This window comes from Sparus aurata, chromosome 15, assembly GCF_900880675.1.
Source record: "Sparus aurata chromosome 15, fSpaAur1.1, whole genome shotgun sequence".
In the NCBI taxonomy this organism is placed as follows: Eukaryota; Metazoa; Chordata; class Actinopteri; order Spariformes; family Sparidae; genus Sparus; species Sparus aurata.
The window spans coordinates 17,751,254-17,774,346 of record NC_044201.1 but is presented as its reverse complement, the minus strand read 5'-3'; the positions used below and the strand labels follow the sequence as shown (position 1 = coordinate 17,774,346).

Genomic DNA, 23,093 nt, shown 5'->3' with positions numbered 1-23,093 from the left:
GTGTGTGTGCGCGTGCAAGAAGAGTTAGTGGTGTGGATGAGGGGCAGGAACTGATGAAGTGTAGCTAGAGTGTGTGTGTGTGTGTGTGTGTGTGTGTGTGTGTGTGTAGGTGTGTGTGTGTGTGTGTGTGTGTGTTGAGGGCTGGAAATATGTTATGTAACCTTCTCTCAGGGGGAAAAAGAGAGACGAGGGTCAGACCAAGGGAGGAGAAGAGAAGAAGAAGAGAGGAGGAATGTCATAAGTGAGGAAAAAACGAGGGAGAAACGGCTTTTCCTCTAAGTTTTTTTTTTCTCTGTCTGAGGTATGTATGAGTGTGTGTGTCCGTCAGCCGCCGACCTCAGCTTCTCTCTCTGTTTCTGCCTGCTCCCTGGTTTATTCTGTATATCAACACAAATTCCCTCCTCTCCTGCTCCCTCCATTCCTCTCGTGTAAACACCCCAACACGTACTATTCCTATATATAAATACGTCCCCACGCTTCCCCCCATACTGTCCAGCTATCACATAAACACATTTCTCATTTTTCTCCTGCTTTCTTTCAGCTCAAGGTCGAGCCATGGAGCGATCTGTGAGTCCAGCACTAAGTCTGTGTACTCTTAGTCTTTTCTAAGATTGTAATGAGCTAGTTTAAGATCAGTGAGTCACTGAATGACGCTGCACCATTGAAACTTGAGGAATGTCTCAGCTGGTTAAGGCCAATGCTAATGCTAACTGTAATACTGTAACATACAGTTATGGGGAGTAGCAATATCTATCAATCTCTGTTTAGAAAGGTCTGGCTGCACCTTTCTCATTCTGGTATAGGGGGTTATAAACACTTTGGATTGTTTGCTTTTTAAAGCCAATCGATTGTTTTGGGCGACGCTAGACCAAAGAAGCAGCAACTGTGCCCGTCGCTGCAAAATAGTCATGAGGGGAATCTAGTTTTGCATGTGGGGAGGTGAGCCCTGGCATTAAAATGGCTAAAACCCAGCAACAGAAAAGGTAAAAGCTGCTGGCTTGTCTATGTAATTTGGTACCGCTAGCAACCAGGTTGGTGTTGGAGCATCTAAAGCATTATTTAGCGTGTAGGTGCTAGCATGGGGGTGTTGTTGTTTCATGTAACAGCATGGTTTTGAAAGCAGTAGCAGAAATCATAAGGAAGAGGGGACTGTCAACGGAAATAGGCTCCCAATGACAAACTAATAGGTTGCAGATTGCAGCCAACTGAAAACCCCTCGTCTCCCCCTCCCCATACGACTACTGCTGAAAATATGAGCCCCCTCTCAGAGCCAGTATTTGGTTTGTTCGTTCTGGGTTACTGTAGAAACATGGTGCACTTTGTGGAAAAGGATCTGCTCCTTCTGAAGCTATGAACAGTTCATTCTAAGGTGACGCAAATATAACAATTCATAATGTAACATTATTATGGATTATTTTGCCAATGTAAGCCTCTATTTCCCTAAATCCTACGCACTGCACCTTTTTGAAGGGGCTCTGTGGATCGTCTGTGTTGTGCCACAAGCCGGTCGCTAGTTTATGTGCACAACATTTCTAAGCTAACGTTAGCTATTGCGGCTCTCTGTTAGCGGAGATGAGAGACGCACCGAGACGAGGCACATGAGAACGTGCAGAGAGTCACATCCTTAGGACTTTCACGGAAAAAATCCCCAGTCCCGCAGCATTACACAACAAATCATCCACAGGCTTATAAAGGCAACCGAGGCAGATGTGGAAAGTCTAATTTTTCTTGTCATGTTACAATCTGCTCACATATGGCCAGTAAACGAGTGATTAATACATGTAAATTGCTACAAATTGTTTCATAGAACAAGTTTAATGTCATTTTGTAACACTTTTTTAATAAGCTCCCTGATATATAACTGGAAGGTAGTGTGGTAAGACTTTATGAGTGGAACTCTCGAGTGCAAGCGTGTGGCTATTTCTGGCAGCAGTACGAACCCATGTAGACTCGTTTGAACAAATCAACCTCAAGTATCAATAAAAAAACATTGTTCTTTCATTTTTGGCCAGTGTATTAACAACCTGTCTGCGTGAGAGCTCGTTTCTGTGGTAGAGCTAGATGCAGAAATGTGTTCTCTTACATAATAATTAGGTTTGAACTGCGACTGACTCCAGGCCCTCAAACGAAACACTACAGGCTTAAAACTTGTATCTGTAAATACGACACGACGGCCTCATAAACTGTCAGAATGGACTCATGATTTTTCTCTGAGGGCCATATGGTCGACTGTGATACACGTTTGGCTCCCAGCTTCACACATCCTGCCCAAACCAATTCATTCAGATCCCTTCTTGGAAATTCGCTGTCTCTTTCAAAGTGTTTCATTTGCCGTGATCGAGCCCTCATGTGTTACATTACACAACGTTTTTATATGAAGTGAATGTGTTAAAGTCGCTTCGAATAAATGAATCAAACTCCAGGGGCCGGACCCGCGGGGAGTGGGGGGGCTTGTTGGCTACAGTTGGACCACAGGTTACTGTCCAAATAAAAACGTAGTTCTGTGTTGAGTAACCGCTCTTGGGTGGCGTCACATTACTGAGGGATGTGTAATGTAATGTGTCATCCCCCAGGGTCGATCGAACAGTGCACTGTAATAATGAAACCAGATGATGTCATTTTGGTTTTATTACATAATCTTATATAATTTGCCTTTTATTTAACTCATTTTGTGTTTGATACTGTTGTTCTTGTGAACGCGATTGTTTTGTCATTAGTCCTTTTGTTATATAACATATTTGTCATATGGTTCATGTGGTTACTATTTCCCATTACATATACGTACATTTGGATGCATATGTGTGTGTTGGCCGTACAGTGGTTGTGGGGATACAAACTTTTTTTTCTCAAGTTCACTCTCCAAGTGTGGTAATCTGGAGCAGCCATAAACACTTTGCCTTCAGATCTGGTTGCATGACATGTCGCACACCAGCCCTTAGGGCCCTGAAACGTTCACATGAAGAGGCATGCTTGTCTTCGCCTTTTGTTATCACATCCATCATCAGCTGTCTGTTGCAACTCATCTCTAACAAGTTGAACCAGGGGTAAAAAGATTAAAGTGGAGGTGTTCACAATGACCAGGGGAGAATCACACAAAAGCTGCCGAGATCTCAAATCCCCCGGTGAAAGTGAAATAAAGGAGTAATGGGAAGAAAACACCTTTGTGGACATTGCCCCCTTTTGCCTTTTCTCTTCATCCCCAGCAGTGCTCAACTGTTAATTCTTGCAAAAAAAATCATCAAGAGCTGCTTAGCTTGGCTTCATTAACAGACCCAACAGCAACGGGAGAAGGGGTAGAGGGGTAGAGGGGAGGAGGAGCTGGTTCTCCTAAGCCCCATCAGTGTGTTTATGCTGTAACAGGGGGAGGAGGGGAACATTGCTCTGTGTGTGTGTGTGTGTGTGTGTGTGTGTGTGTGTGTGTGTGTGTGTGTGTGTGTGTGTGTGTGTGTGTGTGTATTTGGAGGGGGGGATTGGAGGTTGGACTTTTTCTGACTCAGAGCCGTGCTCCACGGCCCATAATTAATGGTCCTTGATGGAGGTGGGGCCGGACAATAGGAGCCTTTCAGCAGGGGCCGTGGGGCCCCCGTCCCATACCCGTCCTGGCCCGTCCTGCAGGCATATTGTTGCCCCGCTGTAACTTCTGCCAGCTGGGCCTAGAGGGAAACTTCAACATAGTGGGTTCCAGAGACATTATGGCGCAGGATCCTTTCTGAGTGTGTGTGTGTGTATGTGTGTGTGTGTGTTTGTATGTGTGTGTGTGTGTGTGTGTGTGTGTGTGTGTTTACGTGCATGCACCGACAGAGCTAGAAACACATGAGCAGTAATGAGTGGAATCGGAGAGCAAGAAGATGAGGCACACATACACATACAGACACACTGCTCTGTCATTATACTGGTGACTTTAGAATTGGAGAATTAATTGTTTTTTATTACTCCAAATTATTGTTTTGCATATTGCGCAGTGTATTAAACATTATTATAACTCTACAAACGATACACTCAATGGAGTTCTTTAAACAAGTAAAAACACAAACTGAAGTATTACAATTGTAGCTGGCTCAATAAAACTTTTATCAAGTGAAGTTTGATGCCAGCAGTGCTCAACTCAACTTCAATCGATACTTATAATATATAATCATATTGTACTGCTGTTTCTCTTCTTTAAAGGTTTAGACATCAATTAAGAGCTTAATATCTGCTGGTAAAATAAGTTTTGCCCTTGTTTTCTTAAAACTGTGCTGAGCACTAGGGGTCAGTGTTCCTACAAGTAAAGAGTGTCACAGGAGTACAACCACCCATCATCCCCCCAGTGAGTCAGACTGACTCTCTGCTCTGTCACTGCAGACCAAACCAACAGCCGAGGTCTGGCAGAAAGGCATTTGCCCCTGTCTTGTCTGTAGTAGCCCGTCTAATGATGTCCTGTTGCATAACTCCATTCTCTTTGATGATTTGTGATTTTATTATTCTCTGGTTTTTAATTATGTTGTCTGTGTCCTCAGCTTACCCTGAAATGCATCACAATAACAACTCAGCATAGCCAAACAGATTGAATCTCTCACGCTGACCTTGTAATCATATAATGGGTCGTGATGCATGCATGACAATGTACCTGTGGTTGTGTGAGGGACTGTGTTTGTGGCACATTTGTAAATTTAAGCCTCTGCAAGCATGCCTATGCATGCCTTGTGTGTGTGTGTGTGTGTGTGTGTGTGTGTGTTCGTGTAATAATAATTGCAACCATTGTGGCCTATCTATATTTATACTGACCAATTTATGACATCCATGTCATGTAATATCTTGTTATGTACATAGAATATTTCAAGTGATGTTACAGATAATCATGTTATGTTATGTTATGTTATGTCATGTTACAGTGTATCATGTTATTTTGCAGTAAACTGTGCATATAATGTCATTTCATTTGACAGTAAATGATTTAATTCTTCATCTTTTTATGTATGTTATGTCTTGTTATAACGTATTTCATGTCATGTTATAGAATGCCATGTCATGTTACATAATGATATGTTATGTTATATAATGCCATATTTCATTGCACATTATACATTTAAACATATTAGATTGCCTTTTGTCACACTATCTAACCTTCGGTCACGTCATATGGATAAACTCTTCCACGAGCGTGAGCATTCCCACTCTGCCGATGTCAATAAATTTGGATGCAGCAGATGGGAGTTACCTAGGCTGACAGGGGAAACAGGGTGGGACCTCGAGCCCCTTAATCTGTCCTGTGGAAGCCTTAATCCCATTACTGTGCGAGGGAGCAGAAGCCCCAGGACGCTCTAGCTCACTGCCCACAGCCTGGCGACAAAGCTCACTGTTGGCCTTTGAAGTGGGAGTTGACCTAAAGGGACTCTCGTCTGGTTTCCTGGAGGCGTGACAGCAGCAGTTACAGACCAGCGTTTTTCTCAGTGTAAGGACAGCAGCATTTCCACAGGGAACTCCAATAGGATCTAATCTGAATCATACATTAACATTTACATTTTGAAATTCGAGGGTCAGTGTAAAATCTAGCACTTAGAAAACTATTTGAGGTTCTTCACACACATGCATCTCATTAGACCACTTAGCCTGCTTTTGAGTAAGAAAACTGCATTATTCTTGAGGCAATTAAAATCTGGCAGAAAGAAATGTTTCCATATTTTCCCATGAAAATCTAATTAATTCGAGAATGTTTTTGATCAAATGACATTATCATCATACCACAGCAGCTGTCCCCTCACTCCAAGACACCACTAACACCAGTGTTACAGTGGAAACAAGTAAAAACATTTATCTCACTTTATACTTTAGACCTTACAGTTCAGAGTCATTATCACCTTAAATATAACCTGTTAGAAAACAGGGGGGGTTTTTTTCCATTGGAAGTGAGTTCAATCCAACCAAAATACTTGACTGTTTTTATAGGAAATAATAGTCATAACACATCCTGGATCCTGCCCAGTGTATTGTTTGTTTCTGTTTCCACTCACATTCACTGCGTTGCCACACTGCCATTTGAATTTCCTCTCCCATGGTGCTGCTGCGTTTGGGGCTGCTTTTTCAGTATTTTGTATTCTTTTGGCCTTTGATGTGTCCAATTGCCTCAAATAGAAAAATTACATTATAAATGACAAAAGAAAACATCTGTTTCGTTCTGTTCTCTTCTGTATGTGTGCCTCACTGTGTCTATGGCTCACTCTGTGTGTGCCTCGCTGTGAGGCCTTCCATCGGCCCGATTTCTTGGAGTGCCGCACTGAAGGCGTGTTGGCATAAATCAGACCGTCAGTCTGTACTGCAATGGGAGGTGTGTATGTGGATGTACAGTGTGTGCCGCTACATGCCCCACGTATGTGCTTTATGTGAGTGTGTGCCAGCACACAAGCCTGTTTACGTGAGGATGTGTTGGCTGATCTGCCAAAGGGGAAGGCAGTCTGTCTTGTGAGCAACAGGACTCAACCTGTTTGTGTGTAGGCGTGTGTGTGTGTGTGTGTGTGTGTGTGTGGAGGTCTGAGCCGGCGGCTGGAGGTTCACAGCAGGTATCAGCCTGTGAAGGAGTTGGGGAAAGTGTGGGAGCAAGTGTTGGAAGCAGGCTGACTTGGACTGTTTGCCTTGGGCTAAGTTTGAATAATGGAATTTGGATTGTATATTTGTGTTTATGTCCTTGGATTAGCATTTCACTATCAAAGTGTACATGTGCGTTTGCAATTTAGTCATTTTGGAGGTCAAGCAGGAGTCAAAAATATAAACCTCATTAAATCCCCATCTCCTTCAAGCTAAAGGGCGGAAAGGATAACCACCACCCTCCCTCCTTTCTCCTTCCTTCTTTTCAAAGCATCCTCCTCTTTTCTCTGCGCTACCCAGAATCCTCTCAGGTCTGTCGAGGGACGGCATGGCGTGTGGATGTGTGTGGCTGAATGTATTTGAGTCCACGGTTACAGAGCTGCGGCCGTGCCAAGCTCTCAGACGGATGCTAACTTTAGCATAATGTGTACATACGCTGCTTGTATATACAACCACAAACTCACAGGCTGGGGCTTTTTCTTTTGTTCTAGCCAAAGCAAAGCGGAGCGAAGAGATGCGAGGAGGAGATATGGAGATATATATATATATATAAAGCTACGTGTTCTGTGAGAGGGATGCCTAAATTGCGGTGAGACTGTCTCTGTGTCAGACGAGGTCATTCACTTTGTTTACATAAGCATTTAAAGTTGTTTTGTTTTTTTTGTGGCCTCCACTTCACCGTCCCAGTCTTACATAATCAGCCAACTAGGTCAGACCTTCTCATACGAGCGCGAACCAAAAACAGGTTTGGGGGAAATCCTGAAAACTTTGCAAAGAAAGACAAACTTAATGGGAGAGTATTGTGCTTTACCTTCATAGTTTAAAATATTTGGTGCATCAACTGGATAGGCTCTCTCTTGATACTGCCGCTCCTTACACATTGTGTCAGTAACCAGATCTGAGGCTGGAATTTAAGCGCCTTCGCCTGTTACGCTCATTGTAGGATGCTCTTATAAAGACAGCCATTATGAATTGCTCATATCTGGGTCACAAATTTGCGGCCAACTTTTCAATGTGGGGCCTGGTGAGAAAGTACTTAGCCACCCCTGATGTGGGTTTCTGTCCCTCTTGAAAGATCTGCGTGTGCATGCAGAGCTGGAACTGTGTTATGGTGTCAGTCCGTCTCACATGTCGGGCTGGTGCGGCGCAGACGATGCAGAGCGAGTGAGCAGGTACAGTAAGAGGTCAGCGTCTTTGCCAAGAAGAGATACTTGCATTACCAGGAATCCAAACATGCTTTGTTCTGTGTCCCTCCATGCGTGCGCACTCACATACGGCATGTGCTGGTTCTAATTGTCTGTCCTGTCTGCCCACATTAGCAGCCTGTTTGTTCCACGGGCCTGATGTTTGTCCTGGGCCCCCGTAAGGACAAGCCCAGCCCCGAGATGGGGGGGGAAGGATACGGGAGGGGACAGCACTGGCGGGTGGGTGATGGCGGTGAAAGTGTGTGTATATGTGTGTGTGATGGGTGGTGGAGTTGGGAGGGGGGGGGGTCTTGCCATGGTGCCTGGTCCCTAATGGGATCAGAGAGGAGCAGCAGCATAAGGGGGATAAGGTCAAGCTGAGGTGCTGCCAACTCCGGTTAACCGCAAGTGGACCCAGCTCCAGAGGGACAGGTGCTCTCTCACGCCATCGCTCCCACTTTCTTTCTCCACCGGCCCCTTCAATCTCCCACTCATTTTTCTCTCATTTTATTGTCCCCCCCCCCACCACCACCACCACCAAAACCACCCCCACCCGCCACCCTACTCCTAAACGCTCCTCCTGTCTCCCATCAGCACTCCATGATGCAGCAACAACGGGCTGGACTTTCTTCAGGGTTTATTTCCCCCCTACATTAAATCAAAATAAAAACAGAACAAAGTTTCTCAATCAATCCTCAATCCTTGGACCTTTTGTTATTCTCCGTGGTTTAAGTGCCTCCTTTAGGGCACATCATCTGCTACTTTGGCTGTGTGTCTTGCCATTGCGACACAGACGATGTCCAGTTGTAGGTATTTGTGAAAAACTTGGAGAATATGGCCATTTACCCTATTGTCTTGAGGTTAGTGCCAAGTTTTGTGCATATTACTCACCACAAAAGAGACTTTTACAATACCTACCCTGGCCTCTGACTTTAGTTTCCAGAAACATAGTGTCATTTGTGGTTTCTGGTTGATCTGCGGGAGAAATCTTAAATTAGTTATTTAGTCTTGCTGTTTTCAATTTAGAATCATTGGCAAATAAATCATGAATCATCGTTTTCCACCAAGTTGAACAAGTAATTCAATTGTTTCGTCTCCTTTAATGTTACAGTGACTTGTAATGGGTCGATTGGGGTCTCGGTCTCAGAGGCTCCATCGCCTTATCGCTTGTTATGCATCACAGTGTGCAATGCATACGGCATCAACATCCCCACACCGCACCGGCTATCACTGATTTGACAACAAGCCATTTCAACAGAGGTTTAGTCAGTCGCCTCTTACAGCCAGGTGTTACTGCCTCTGGTTCGGGTTACGAAAGCTTGTGTGCAGCACTTCCACTGCAAACCTTGATCGCTGCATGGCACATTTACTTCAGGACATACGTTTTCACGACAGTTACATTGCAATGTGTCGACTTTTGATTAGAATTATTAGTAATGTAACATTGCATCTGACAAATTGTGACAGAAACCTGGGATCTGTATTTACAATAGTTGCGTTGCACTCAAAAATGGTGGAGGGGGGCGGAGTGGGGTGCCAAATCAAATCTCAAATCGCTTGATTACAATCCTCTAAAATTGTGTTGCTTTATTGAGATTTTACAGCTCCCATATGACCTATGTGCGGACTTACACACTTTCTTCCTAACAAATTAGACATCGATCCAAAATCTGTCTAAGTCATTACATAAATTTGTCCCCACCAAAGTCGTACTTCCAACAATTTTCTGGAGTTTCTGGACCTGTAATCGGAACTAACCCTGGTAAGGAATGTGGCATGTGAATGCATTATTCTCATTGATTTACTAAGCATATTATAAGATAATACAGAGGAGCATTACCTCCTAGGGGGCCTCCCTACCTCTGAAAAGGGCGACTCCGTCAATACCGACTCAGTAACACTTCTGCAGAAGTTAGAGCAGCACTTCAGCCTGTCTCATCGCCTTGAATCTACACAGACATCTAATCTGATGCGAATAGCCTACCATTCAACTTCTACAAAAATGGAGAGCACCAAGGGAGTACACGAGCTGACAGACAGTTTTATGCTGCTGGTACATGTGACAATGAGGAAGAGGACATGGGAGGAGAAGGCTGTCAATCACCCGTCCAACTGAATAGCCTGTGGCTTTAGCTTTTTACAAGATTGAATTCTAGCAGATTTTCCCATGTCAGACTGCAGAGTGATGCGGGCAGTTGTGTAAGAGATTCCTGACATGCATCTTTCTCTTTGTGTTTGTTTCCTGGAGTTTGTCGGGCTGCTTGTCAGTACACGCATGCAGTGTGTGCCCATGTCTGTGCGCGAAAATGCCTGCAGATGCTTGTGGTACCTGGGTGTGTCGGTGCACATCATCACAAACATCGTCGGCCTTTTTACGCATCTTAATCTGTGTTTGTGCAAGAGAGATTAGCACTAAGACTTGAGGAGAAACAGCTCAATACAACGCACTCGGAAGCTGCAGCATTTTTACAGTTGCATCAAGATGAGAAGTAGTGAGTGAAGAGAGGCAGAGAGGGAGAGACGGAGTGTGTTTGTATGCTGAAGAGGAAGCCACCGTGGTGAGATAAACAGCTCTTATCTGTGGCTGCGAGCGTACTGCAGGGCTGGTTGAGAAACCACAGTGTACGTAAGAGAGAGCAGCCAGGTACACAGGCTGAGTGTGCTGATGGGAGGCAACGATTAGCACACCAGCTGCCATGTACACACACACACAGTCGCATGCAATCCGACATACATATGAACACTCTTCACAGACAGACAAAAACATGCATGAAAACATGATTACACACCTCGCAGAGTACACTGTTCTCATCACTTGCATGTCCGCCCAGAGCCACCTATTGAGATGAGATTAAATTAGCTTGTGCACGACATTTGTGCCGTTAATTTTTTTCATCCACTTTCATGCCTGTCATCCGCTCTTGTTGTTGTAAATCTGTTTTTCGCATGTGTCTTTGCTGATAAAAGTTGTTTTGCTACTTTGCGTGGACTTGTGACTTCACAGTATGTGTCTGTTCTGCCTGCTACTATGCATCCCTGTTTGTACTGTTATCTCTCTGATGTCACTGCTATGATGTGCTTGCTGCTCTAGTTTGATCTCACTCATCAGCAGGCAGCTTTTTTTTTAGCAAACAAAGCCTTAAAGGAGACACATAATGCTCACTTTGAGGTGACGCTTTTATTTTTGGTTACTGCTTTGTGCTCTCATGTTAAAAAGGGATTCAGTTTTCTCATACTATGCAGTAGTGAAGGACTGCATTCACCCTCTTCTGAAACACTCCTGTCTCTTTAAGCCCCACCCTCCCAAAATAGCCCAGTCTGCTCTGATTGGTCAGAGTACGCAGGCTTGAGCAAAGCACTGCTCCGCCTTTCTTCTGCTGGTGTTTTTCCCTTCCAAGCAGCATTTACAGTTCCCTGTTAGCGAGGGATATCTGTATTAGCTTTGCCCTCACTGCTCAGCAGGCCACTGTGGTACAGCTTTGTAATGGTCTGTGTGTGGTGTTTGTAACTGTGTGTATCTGTCATTAGCACCCAGCAGCTAGCTTACATAGAAATTTAATTAATTTAATGCAGTTTGACTATTTCTTGCAGCAAAGCGGGCTTCATATAACAACAAAGCTAACATTACATGAGCTAGCGCTGCAGTTAAAACTCAGAAAGCAACATTAAAATAACATTTTCCAGCATCAAACCCAATATGCGTCATTTAGTAGTTTGCTTAGTATTATAATGCCCAATATTCCGACATAAGTCCAGCCCCCCCCGAGACTTGGACCAGACATATTAGCCAAGTAACATGCTAATGCCTTGGGTAAAATAAGCAGTAAAGCAACATAAAACTTGATTCTTGCAGCCAGCAACAGAGTTGTTCCCATGTTTAGCTCATAGCCTTGTACTGGCTCTCCGAAGTAAAAGGGTTAGCACAGACACAGACTTCTCCAGTTGTTATGGGGATGTTTCCATCAAAAATAAACATCATCCCCTCAGCGCTAATGTCCTCTGAGACCGAGGGCCAATGTAGTGACTTGTGCTGGTCTGTGTAGCTAGCAACAGAGCAGCTATCCTGAAGGACCAGGGATTGAGTCTGGAGGCTCAGATCAGACCAGACCTTTGACCACCTTTTTGAATGCAGGTTACAGAATTCCACTATCTTTGACCGTCCCTGATCAAGGACCATCATGCTCTCCTTTGACTGAAACTTTAGCAAGTATTTCACTGTTTCACATATAAACATCAGCTCAGAAAAAATAAATCCACTGATAATGTCATCAGGGTGTTTGTTGGGTCAGCATCCAAGATGAAAGTTATAATGGAAGACGCCTTCAAGTTGCACAATGGGAAGTGTAGGACTTTTATGAGCTAAAAGACCATATGATATGCAGACAGTTATACAACGATTATTAAAGAAAACCTCTTCAGAGCTGCTGAAGTAAATCTTTTTCTGCTAAACATTATTGTGATTGTGAATTCATACTTTTACAATGTTTGTTGGGTCCAAAATGATTGTTGTGTTTACCTCCATAGGACTTGAGTTTGGTCTCAACTTCTAACAAGTTTTATCAGCAGTTGCAATCTCGTGGTGTCCCTGCTTCATCAGCATCAAGTGTCTTTGTAGTTGCCAGTTTGTGGGAAAGAAACATTAAATGGCTGATTTCTACAGGATGAACCCAGCAGTGATAGTTATTTAGTGTTACCAGCATTGGCTAGCTTTAGCGTTCACGTGTTGTGACGTGAAAGCAATAGAAGGGGGAGATGTAATGCTACATTTAGCGACTGATTGTTATCAGTTGCACCTTTAATTCACACTGTAGACTTAAAGTTAGCAGATCTCAGCCTCTGCTCCAGCATTGATGACCGTTCTTTTCTTGCAAGCCCCCCAACTTCATGAAAGTGCAGTACTAAGTCATTGGAGTTTCTTTTAAGCAGTCAGTATTAGGCTGTACTTTTGTGTGCATGCTATGTGCTGTATAAATAAATTTGCCTTGCCTGTCCTTGCAAATAGAAATGGCCTTTCTCTCAGACAAGGTATAATGTCTTTGTCCATGGAAATATGCAGATTATCATTTCAGCCGGTGCGGGTCTCTAACCGCAGTGTGCCTGTGTGTGAATCTCACCTACGTCACAGCTCTGTGCTTCAGACCATCTCATGTCTCATCTGTACAGTTCACGAACAAGTCAGCACCAGCTCGGTACAGACTGTCCTCATTCACAACAATATCTTACTTAACCATCCAACCAGGGGCCTTGACACACCAGAGACCTAGTGAGTGTCCAATAGAAGGTGTTAACAGATCACTGCCGTGTTTTCCCAGGGAGCAAAGGGCAACTTGATGGGTGTTCGAGATGGGGAAGCACGTATGTGTTTCTTATTCATCTGTCTGGCTCTGTTCGCCAGCACTGAGCCAGCACAGCGGCTGAGCGACAGTCTGCAACAGAGGTGTGTGTATTCATATATATATATATATATATATATGACGTATTACGTGTGCATTGCCCATACACAGCCACAAACACTTCACACTCAGAGCCAAACACAGTGACACGGAAAATTGGATGCACAGCCACAGATGAGGAGGGAAACACACTTGGAACAAGATACACACCACAGAGTCAGCATGACCTGCACGTAAACATACACAAGCATTTTTTTAAGTGATGTCTTTGCCCCACATTTGCCAGTGCAGGTACAGGAAGTGTGCCTGCATGTGTAGTGTTTTGTGCTAAGAGTGTGGTTTTGCATGTGGTATAGTATCAGCATAATCTCTGCTCATATGGGTCCACATGTGCTCACTCTGTTCTTTTCCTCTCAAAGCAGTGCGTGTGCAGCCTGGGTGTGCTGCAGCGGGGTGTTTTGTGAGTGCTGTGTTCAGAACGTGCACCCGGCGCTCCACCACATCACTGAGACATCGGCGTCGATGTGCATGTGTGTGTAATGTGGTTTCGTCCAAGCAGCATCACAGAGGTTTCCAGTCATTCTGCTCTCCTTACCCAACAGATAAATTGAGTTAGCGTTCTGATGTTATCATGACCTATCTTCATCTCTCTGTTTCCCTTTCTTGCTTTCTCTCTTTCCTTTTGAAAAAAAAAAAAACACGGTATCACCGCTTACATTTATTTAAGTTTCCTAAACGAGCAGACTCGGAGGAACGTGATGTTATGGTGATCGCAATCACATTTTTATGGTACTTTTTTATGTGTTATGGAACCATTAGGATATTCCTGTGTGGGTAGTTTCTGTGAGTCACTCAATAATGAATTAATAACAGCCTCATGTGTTAAGTTTTTCTCTATTTTCTGGTTGATACCTGCGTTATTCTTATTAGATCTGAGACATTTGAGTTGCTTTCTATATAATTTTTTAATACAATTGTTTTAGTCGATTGTTGTTGGGATTCAGAGAGTCTCTCTCTCTTTCCATCTCTGTTTCTTTTTCCATCACACCTCTCTCTCTCTCTCTCTCTCTCTCTCTCTCTCTCTCTCTCTCTCTCTCTCGCTCTCTGTCTTGCTCACAAAACAGAGCATTGCTGCACAGAAACCAAACCGGAGATCGTTTGAAGAGGTTTCCTCCAGCGCTGTGAAGACAAACACCGCAGGTGATTTGCACGAGTTGCGGTGTGGCAGTGACGGCAGATCACATGATTTACAGGCTTTTCTTCTTTCTTTCTACCTTTTTTTCTTCTTTCTATTAGGCAAAGCTTGTGCTTCTGATCGATATTTCACATAAACGCCCCGTGTTGCAGTACATGGAGGCGTAGCTCGGCTTGACATGTGAGAAAACCACTATTTAGAATCTCCTACACAGTGCAGACATCCTGGACAGACTCCCTCGCTTACAGTAATTACTTGGAACATGCGGTTGACTCATTAATGGGAAATCATCAGTTTTTCATCTAAGAGATCAAAAACCGGTGCCGTCTACTAGCATGTGTTCTATGAGGTCAACTAATAGTTTCTAGAGGAGCTCAGCTTAGTTCCCTTACAGTAAACACTCGTTAGTTACGACTGCCAAACTGTTTTCCACTCAACAGCGTAGGAACAAGTTGTGTAGTTGCTTTCCATCAGTTCCAACATTTGACATGGTTTATTGTAATTAATGTCTCTGTATTATATGTCTTCTTTTGTTTCATGCAACTTTTGAGACCATTTATTATTAACATGAAAAATTATAATACCATTAAAGAAGCAGTCTGGCTCAGCTGATGCTTATTGGACACAGTCCAGTGATATTACAGGAATCACATCAGTTTAATATGTTGTTCCGGTTTTCAGAGTAAGTAATGTCTAAATCTGGTAAGCAGGAAAAGCACAGGTGCAGTCATTTACTTTAACAATGGCTGAATTCCATTCAATTGCTGCAGTTCTGGAAGCCCTACCCGCCTGCATGCGGGCCCGTTAGCATTGTTTACTGGGCCACTTCAAGGAAAACAGAGCTTTAATTAATGTTATTAGTTCCACCTGTACTTTTCCTGCTATAACATGTTAACGGCTAGAAAATCACTCCTCATTTACTGTTCCCTATAGCAGACACTGAGTAGTTTACTCTGTAGTTAGCAGTGAATTGAGAGTTTCATGATCATCATGAACAGCACTTGGGATTGTTAGTAAATAGAGTATAATAGATCAAATTGTCTACTCACTGGGAGTTCTGACATTCAAATAAAAATGGTGGACAGTAAAAAAGAATGTGCTACACATGTATGTGTAATTATTTTTTGATACAGAAACAACATCTGCTGTGAAAAAAGTCCTACAAGTAATCCCTGGATGAGCTACGTTTTGGCATGTCCTGGCAGGAAAACGAAGAGGTGTGATTAAAGAGGCACTATGCAACCATTTTAGCAAAAATTACATTAATTATGTAGGCTGAGATTCGTTCTGATGGTTCATTGACACTTTCTGGGTCGTTTGGTGGCTGCTACGACTCCCCCTAGCGCTTCTGGGCGGAGAAACGGATTGCAACTTGCTGCCACCGGTCCGACTTCAATCCGGATGGGAGTCGGCGGAAGTATCCCATCGCCCCTCGAAAATGTAGTCAGATTGTAGTTTTGAAACTGCTTTACGGCAGACACACCCCCAAACATGGAACCGGGTAGATATAAACTGGGTAGATTTAAACTGCCAGTTGCAAGGCAATTGTTGTATTCATCATGGATCAGTCGACTAAAAAGAGACCCAGGAAGCCACAGTCGGAGGAACAGAAGAAGAAGAAAAAGGAGCTTGACAAAAAAAGAGACCAGACACGAGTAAACATAGGACAAGCTTTTGAGGAATGGCGTCAAGTGAGAGACTTGGCCGTGTTGCTGTTGAAATTGTAAGTAGCCTACCCTTGGATGAACTTTGTCTTTGCAACGTGACTTGATAGTCTTTTGAACAATGTGTTTGCTTGACTGTTTCATTGTGAGCCCTGTATGTGTTTAGCTTGGTTTCTTGATGGCTAGCTCGCTAGTTAGCGGGTGTTTAGCATAGCAGTCACTTGCTACCAAACACGTTTGTTTGCGTTCTGAATCCAGGTTCTTGTTGTGTATTTAGATATGTAGATCGGTCTTCGAATGTCGCATGATTTGTCGCCTGTATCATGCGATATGTCCCGCTGTTTAGCCGGCCGGCTTCTCTGAAAACAGATGCACATGGTAACGTAGTAGCTGCTAGGTGGGCAGGGGAGGCTCGTCAACAAGTCTTTACAACAGTGAAATATCTGCGCTGAAGCTGTAGGGGGAGCCCTGTAGCGAAAAACGTAAGCACAAATCTGGTGTAAAGCTAGAAAAAAGCGAAGGAATCTGGTCTGGAAACTGCTACTGCATAGTCCGGCTTTAGCAACATTCGTAACCAGAATCAGAAATAATTTATTGATCGCTGAGGGGAAATTGCAGTCATTAACTTTAATTTAATATTCTAATTGCTGCATTGTAGCGGTGCCAGTTCTCAGGCTCTGGTTTTGCGCATTGGAACCATCACACTGAGTCGATATGGACATGTCCAGTGTATTGAGGCACTTTAAGGACAAGCTATTACGGCTTACGTTCAATCGCATGCCCTGTAACTTTGAGTTAGTGAGCACCAGCTCCTTCAGAAATTTTAACATTAAAAGGAAACTCGGAGCTTGTTCCCTCCTCATTCCTTCATGAAGCTGTCATTCCCTCACACTATCCCTTCCTTTCCTCCCTTATTCCCCTTTTACCAGAAAGAAAGGCCCAGCATTGCACCCAGAGTGCGGGCATATTGATTTTTACGACCCCCTCCCTCACCACCACCACCACCTTCCCGGTCCCATAATGGACCCCTGAGTAGAGCGGGGCCCTTTATGAACTTGGCAATCTTGCTTTTTTTTTCTTTTCTTTTTTTACAGTCTCCTAAATGAATAGGATAGTTAGGAAAAAGAGCGAAGGAGGGAGGAGAGAAAAGAAAAAGTGACACAACAAAAGAGGCAAGCAGGGGGTCCTGAGATGGAGGCAGGAGAAGGAGGAGGAGGAGGAGGAGGAGGAGGAGGAGGAAGGCGGCCGTGCTCTCCTTACCTCCTTCAACAGGGCTGTTTCTCCTCACTCAGCCTTTGATGTTCAGTGGTAGACCGAGGGTCTGTCAAGTGCACTGGGGGGGAAGAGTGTGTGTGTGTGTGTGTGTGTGTGTGTGTGTGTGTGTGTGTGTGTGTGTGTGTGTGTGTGTGTGGTTGTGTGTGTGTGTGTGTGTGTGTGTGTGGACGGGTTTGGGGTTGGGGGGCGTGAAAAAGCAAACTTGATGGGCTTCGGAAGTGCGGATAAAAAGAGGCACAGCTGGACTGATGGGAATGATGAGAGCCTCCTCCTCCTCCTCCACCCTGTAACATGCACACCACACAACACACCATCAATACACACACGCAGGTGCACACACACACAAACACCCACTCACAATGAAAGTTTCCTTTTTTTGGTGTGTAACACACACACACACAGTGAAAGTTTTTTTGTCTAACGCACACACAATGCTTCAGATTCCTCTTCTGTGTGTCTCCCTGTCACACACACACACACACACACACACACACAGGAACACACACACACATACACACACTTGGGTCCCTGGTGTTGTTGTCTGTCACTCTGGCCTTGTAAAAAGCCCCTCTGTTTGAGCTCCGCCCCTCATTCTCTGCTAATGGTCAGGTGCTTCTGTTCTTACCCACAGAAATCAATCAGCAGTCTGCTGGTTGTCTAGCTGCCTGAATGGTGTGTGTGTGTGTGTGTGTGTGTGTGTGTGTATGTCTTATTCTCCCTCTGACTGTATAACTGTAGGCGAGTTATTGCAAAGCCGATAACTCTTAGAAAAGAAAGTGGCGTCTGCAGAGAAATGACTCACCGTAGTTTAAACAGTTTCTCACTCGGCTCATTGTTCCTCCCCTCGCTATCTCCCAGATTCAAAACATTTCATCTAAGGCAGGCATGAGTCATACCTGCAACCCACATATTGATCTGCTTTTTAGCCAAATCTTTAATTTGCTGATTTCTTCTTGGTAGAGCTACAGTCAACCAGCGAGAAGCGGGCCAAAGGATTTTAATCTGCTGTATTCAAAGAAATTTGGGCCTTTTTTAAAACACCGAGATGAGCAGATTACTGAGAAACACCTTTGTTCACACGGATCTCCGAAAATTGGTATAAGTGACTAAACATGAGCCTTTAAGAGTGACGGAATCAATTCAAATGATCTGTATCGGAGTGTGTTTTCTGACTTGTGAATTTTTAATCACCAAAAAGCAGTTTTTATTTATTTTTGTCGGAGTATAATGCTCTGAAGTGTAAACACATTTTTGGGTCGGTCTTACGCTCTTGGTGAAGGTGATGTGACTGGTTCAATCTGTGAGACAACTTGTGTTTACCACTGAGTTATTCCGTAACCAAAATTAATTTACTGCACTTAATCCAATTGAAAAAAATGTTGTCGATGATAACTTACAGGTTAGCCTTAAATACGTCATCCATTGAGAACTCTATAGGTCCACTTGTTTTAAGCCTCCTTTGAATGGCCAGAAAAGGCCAACCAAGCACAGTGGTTGTTCATAATTATAGTAATATTGCCTAAAACAAAAAAGTAAGAGAATTCAAAGTTCAGTTCAACTTAAAATGTATGTATGTATCATATGAGAGCAAATCCTTCAAACTCTTGATTGGGGACATGTCGGTTCTTGTTGGAAAGTTATGAATTACTTTATGCTGATTTAAGTTAAAAACAAATAGCGTAATTCTTCCCCCCTCTGACGGCTTATTTTGACTTGACTGGAGAAAAATACGATTTTAGGACACAGTTCTGGACTAAATGAGTTGGTCAGATGGATGTTCTTGGCCTGGGGACCAGGCTGGCACATGGACACGACCAGGTGCCCACTGCTCAGGGCCAGACAGCACTCTTAAGCCCGGCCACCTTTCACTCACTTTAATAGGTGGCAGTGTGAATGCCGAATTGCGCCCACACCAGACTTTTGTGGGCAGCAGGCCTGGACGAACAGAACCTCTTATAAAACTGAGAGAAAGGGGAGAGAGAAAGTTATAAAATGAAAGGCTCACACCGTAAAGCACCGCTCCAACACAGAGGGGAAGGCAGAGAATCACCAAAACAACTCACCCACCCTCACACACACACGCACACACACACACACACTCACACTCATCAGACTGCCAGCCCCCGACATTTACATTAGAAGAGGAAGAACACAGTGGGCCTGTGGAGGGATAGAGGGATGGGGAGGAGAGGTCGGACACGCTATTGGGAGGTTGTAAACACTGTAAGACAGTATCTCCATGGAAGCCCGCACACTGCTCTGAGGCATCTCACCCCCCCTCCGTCCAGCCGCCAGCCCCCCAAGCCTTTCCAAAGCCAAGTACCCTGACCATCGGGCCCCAAATCGGCCCCTCGCCTCGCCTGCCAGCCTGGCTGTCCAGCACAGCAGATGTGCACAGAGGAGTGGCCTTGGATGACTGGATCCCCTGGGCTTTACAGAGGGCGAGGGAGGAGGAAAGACGATGAGAGTGGCCTTGACAGAGGGCTTGTGTGACCAAGGTCCTAGATTACATTGATTTCTCTTATTAGTCCTTCTTTTCCACCAGCTATATAATGGTGTGTGGGCGATCAAAAGTCAGAATGGTTGTTTTAGTTTAATGTTTTAAAAGCTGCTATTTAATCATTTTTATGTAACCAATGGATCAAATTACCACAAGCTATGGGAAAGGCATCGCTCGCAGTGGAAAACTCTACCATCTAATCATCAACTATAGTTATCAGAATAAAATGTTAGCAGTTAATGTTTTTGCAAACCAAAGATACGGTTCAGTTTGTACACTGACATGTGTACAAAGAGTGTCTCATCCCGTTCAGTGCACGTTTGTGACCGGACTTTCGGGTGGCCAGTGGTCGTTGTTTCAAGTCTGCGTTTCAGCATTCATAAGTGTGACGCCACTGAAAATATTGGCTTTTTAGCATCCATAATCATCTTCTGGTATTAAGGCCCATTCATTTACTGTTTAGGTTCACCATCGCTGCATCAGCCTGATTTTGACACTGAAGGTAGCTGTTGGCTGTTATTCATTTCTGCGGCAGGTTGAACTGTGTTATGTGTCCTGTCCTGTTTGTTCAGTTTGATGCCGTTCTGTTACTTTAGGTACTGTATGTTTTATTATTTTCTTATTGTCAGCCAAGGGAATGCAGATGAAAATGTAGATTTAAAAGGAGCAATTATGTAATAATTTTAGTTGAAAACATTGAAAAAAAAATTAACTCACTAAAACCAAAATTATCATAGGACTGTGAAGAACTAGCAGTTTTGACATTATGATCTGTGTATATTGTGTAACCAGATAGCCCCGTCCTGTCCCGTCCCAGTTTTTACATATCGCACCTTTAAGCTCACTGGTCACATACATCAAATTGTATAGCTGGATTGTGCTACACTGTGACTTTGTGGAGTTTTGTGAGCCCTTGTATTGTGGACATATTTGTATGCATGACATAATAATACAATTCTTTATCATCATCATCATCATCACTATTCTGAGAGTCAACGTTGGACCAGTCATACCATCCAAGCTGCTGGGCACCTGTTGGATTTGAATGTAAATTTGAATCTCCATCTGTTGTGCTGGACAGCTAGGCTGGCAGAGCTTCACATGGCTGCTATATGTGGACTGCATATTGAGCTTTGATGTTAAACACCCAGCGTCTGTGTGTGCCTCTCTATGTGTGATCAGAGGCCATACAGCAAGCTATACAGCCCCTTGAACTCCACTCTGCGCCTGTGTAAAGGAAGGATGTGAGGATGGAGAGGAGGAGGAGGAGGAAAACAGGTGGGTTTAAATGGTGTTCAGGCTTGAATGAGCCTCCTTTGAGCCCGCACTCCCATTATACAGCAGCTATTATGCGGCCCTCAGCAGCCAAGCCACTACATGGAAGTTCCTTTACAGACAGACAGGAAGACAGACATACTGATGCTGACGGAAACTTATTGGAGGCATGGCAGACAGGCTGATATGTTCTTTTCAGTTGAAATATTCCTTGATTTTCCCAAAGAATTCTGAATGGCAAAATCCAAGTTTAGCATTTAGCAACGCGTCGACTTAAAGCACTTGTAATGAGGTACAATTTTAGTTTGCAGTAGTCATCACCAACTATAACACACCTTGGTTAAGGATTGTTTTCCCCTCTCTTGTTTTATATCTGTATTATCTCTCACAGAAGGGGAAAGGGACATGGGATGGAGTTGCTGGTAGATGGGTGGATGCCCTGTAAAACAGATTCCCATTCACCAGCTCCATATAAAGGCCTTTTATTGGGAACTCTGTTCGTTAGCCCTCTCACCTCCTGTATTTGCCACTTCACTCCCGGAGAGAGAGTGGGAAGCAGTTGAAAGATACACATGAGGAGTGAGCGGGAGAGAAGTAAAAGGGTAGTTTCGGAAAAAACAGGCCTTGGGGGCTTTTTTTAACACAAAAGGCAGTGCTAGAGAGCGAGGGAGGGAGATTGAATGCTTGGAGAGAGAGGGAAGTACAAGAGAAAAAGAGAGAGGGTTTACAGAGCTGGAGCGGGCAGCGCCTGCCAGGCGCTGAGGAATTCATGGTCGATTTGTCCTTGTTTGCGGCCGGTTGGCAATAAAAAGGAGCTGAAGAGGAGAAGGGGCTGGACCAGGCTGGGGGCAAGCAACAGATTGCAGATGCCTCTATTGGAGAGGGCTCCTTGTGAAAAAATAGGTCCCCCTCTCTGAGTCCCGAGCCACCCTTTAGAGAAAAGAGCCCTTCTCTACTGTAAAGGAGCGCTCGGGACATTGTGGGGCTTGTCAATGGCTCTCGGTTGGGGCACCGGGAGAATACAAGGAGGCCCAGTGTTCAGCGCCGCAGCTCCTTCTATAGAGGCCAGAACCGTAATGGGGGCCCCGGGGGCTCTACAGGGAGTTTAGAGGGCCCAGTTTCAATGGAGACCAAGTCTTTTTAACTAGTACATTGTGCGACTTTCTCTCCCTCTGTCCTAGAGATTGGAGAGAGGGAAATTCCTATGCAGATCAAACAGAATGTCTTCATTTCCAAATGAACATGGGATGGACGAAATTTGGAGGGACACAGTTGGAGACATTGAGGGAGTATTGTTAGTGCAGAGAGGCAAAGGGGTTAGGTAGGTGTGTGTATGAGTGTATCCGTGTGTGTGCGTGTGTGTCAAGTGTTGTTACCGCAGACGTTGGTCAGCGACCGGTCCATCTCAGGTGAGATTAGAGCCAATCACGGCCTGTTAAAGCACCTGTCAATCAACACAGTGGCCCACTGGACCCAGGGCAACCTCCAGCTGTTTTCCAGTGTGTGTGTGTATACTCTGTGCGCTGATTCTGTGTGACCGTGTTAGGTAAGGTCAGTCATGAGTTGTTACGATTCTGTTTTCCCATGAAATCATTATTAAAAAGCATATTTAACCTGTTAGAACAGAGTGTAATCACTTGCGGCATTGAGACAGACACACACGAACTTGCGAAAGGCCTGCATTTCAGACATGCAGGACTTGGTTACCCACAGCTTGGAAAAAGACAAACTTTACACAGTCACCATGACCGCTTCAGACTGCTGTAGAAAATGCAGCTGATAAACAAAGTGCTGTCCAATAGAGCAGCTGTAGGATTTCCCCTAACCTCAACCAGTGGACTGAATGCCTTTTTATATCTCTGTTTGTCTATCTCTTCTGTCTGTCTGTATGTTTTCCGCACTCCTTAGACAGATACATATGAATTCTTAAAGATCATTCCTGTGTTTCTGCCACAGGTCATGAGAATATTCTACCGGACTATTCTACAGGATTGCAGAGATCTGGGAACATGCCAACATCAGTAAAACAACGACAAGGTAGGA

At 44.2% G+C, this 23,093-nt stretch overlaps 1 long non-coding RNA gene across 2 annotated transcripts in view; it reads left to right on the top strand.

The window, feature by feature from the left end:
• The first annotated feature begins 213 nt into the window (after nt 1–213).
• LOC115596296 (uncharacterized) overlaps nt 214–23,093 on the top strand; it is a 74,638-nt gene continuing 51,758 nt past the window's right edge. The window contains exons 1-3 of one of the 2 annotated variants that reach the window (XR_003986875.1): nt 214–301; nt 542–567; nt 23,007–23,087. This is a non-coding gene — a long non-coding RNA (uncharacterized LOC115596296). The remainder of the gene's footprint in view (nt 302–541; nt 568–23,006; nt 23,088–23,093) is intronic. The other variant, XR_003986876.1, reaches the window with a different exon arrangement.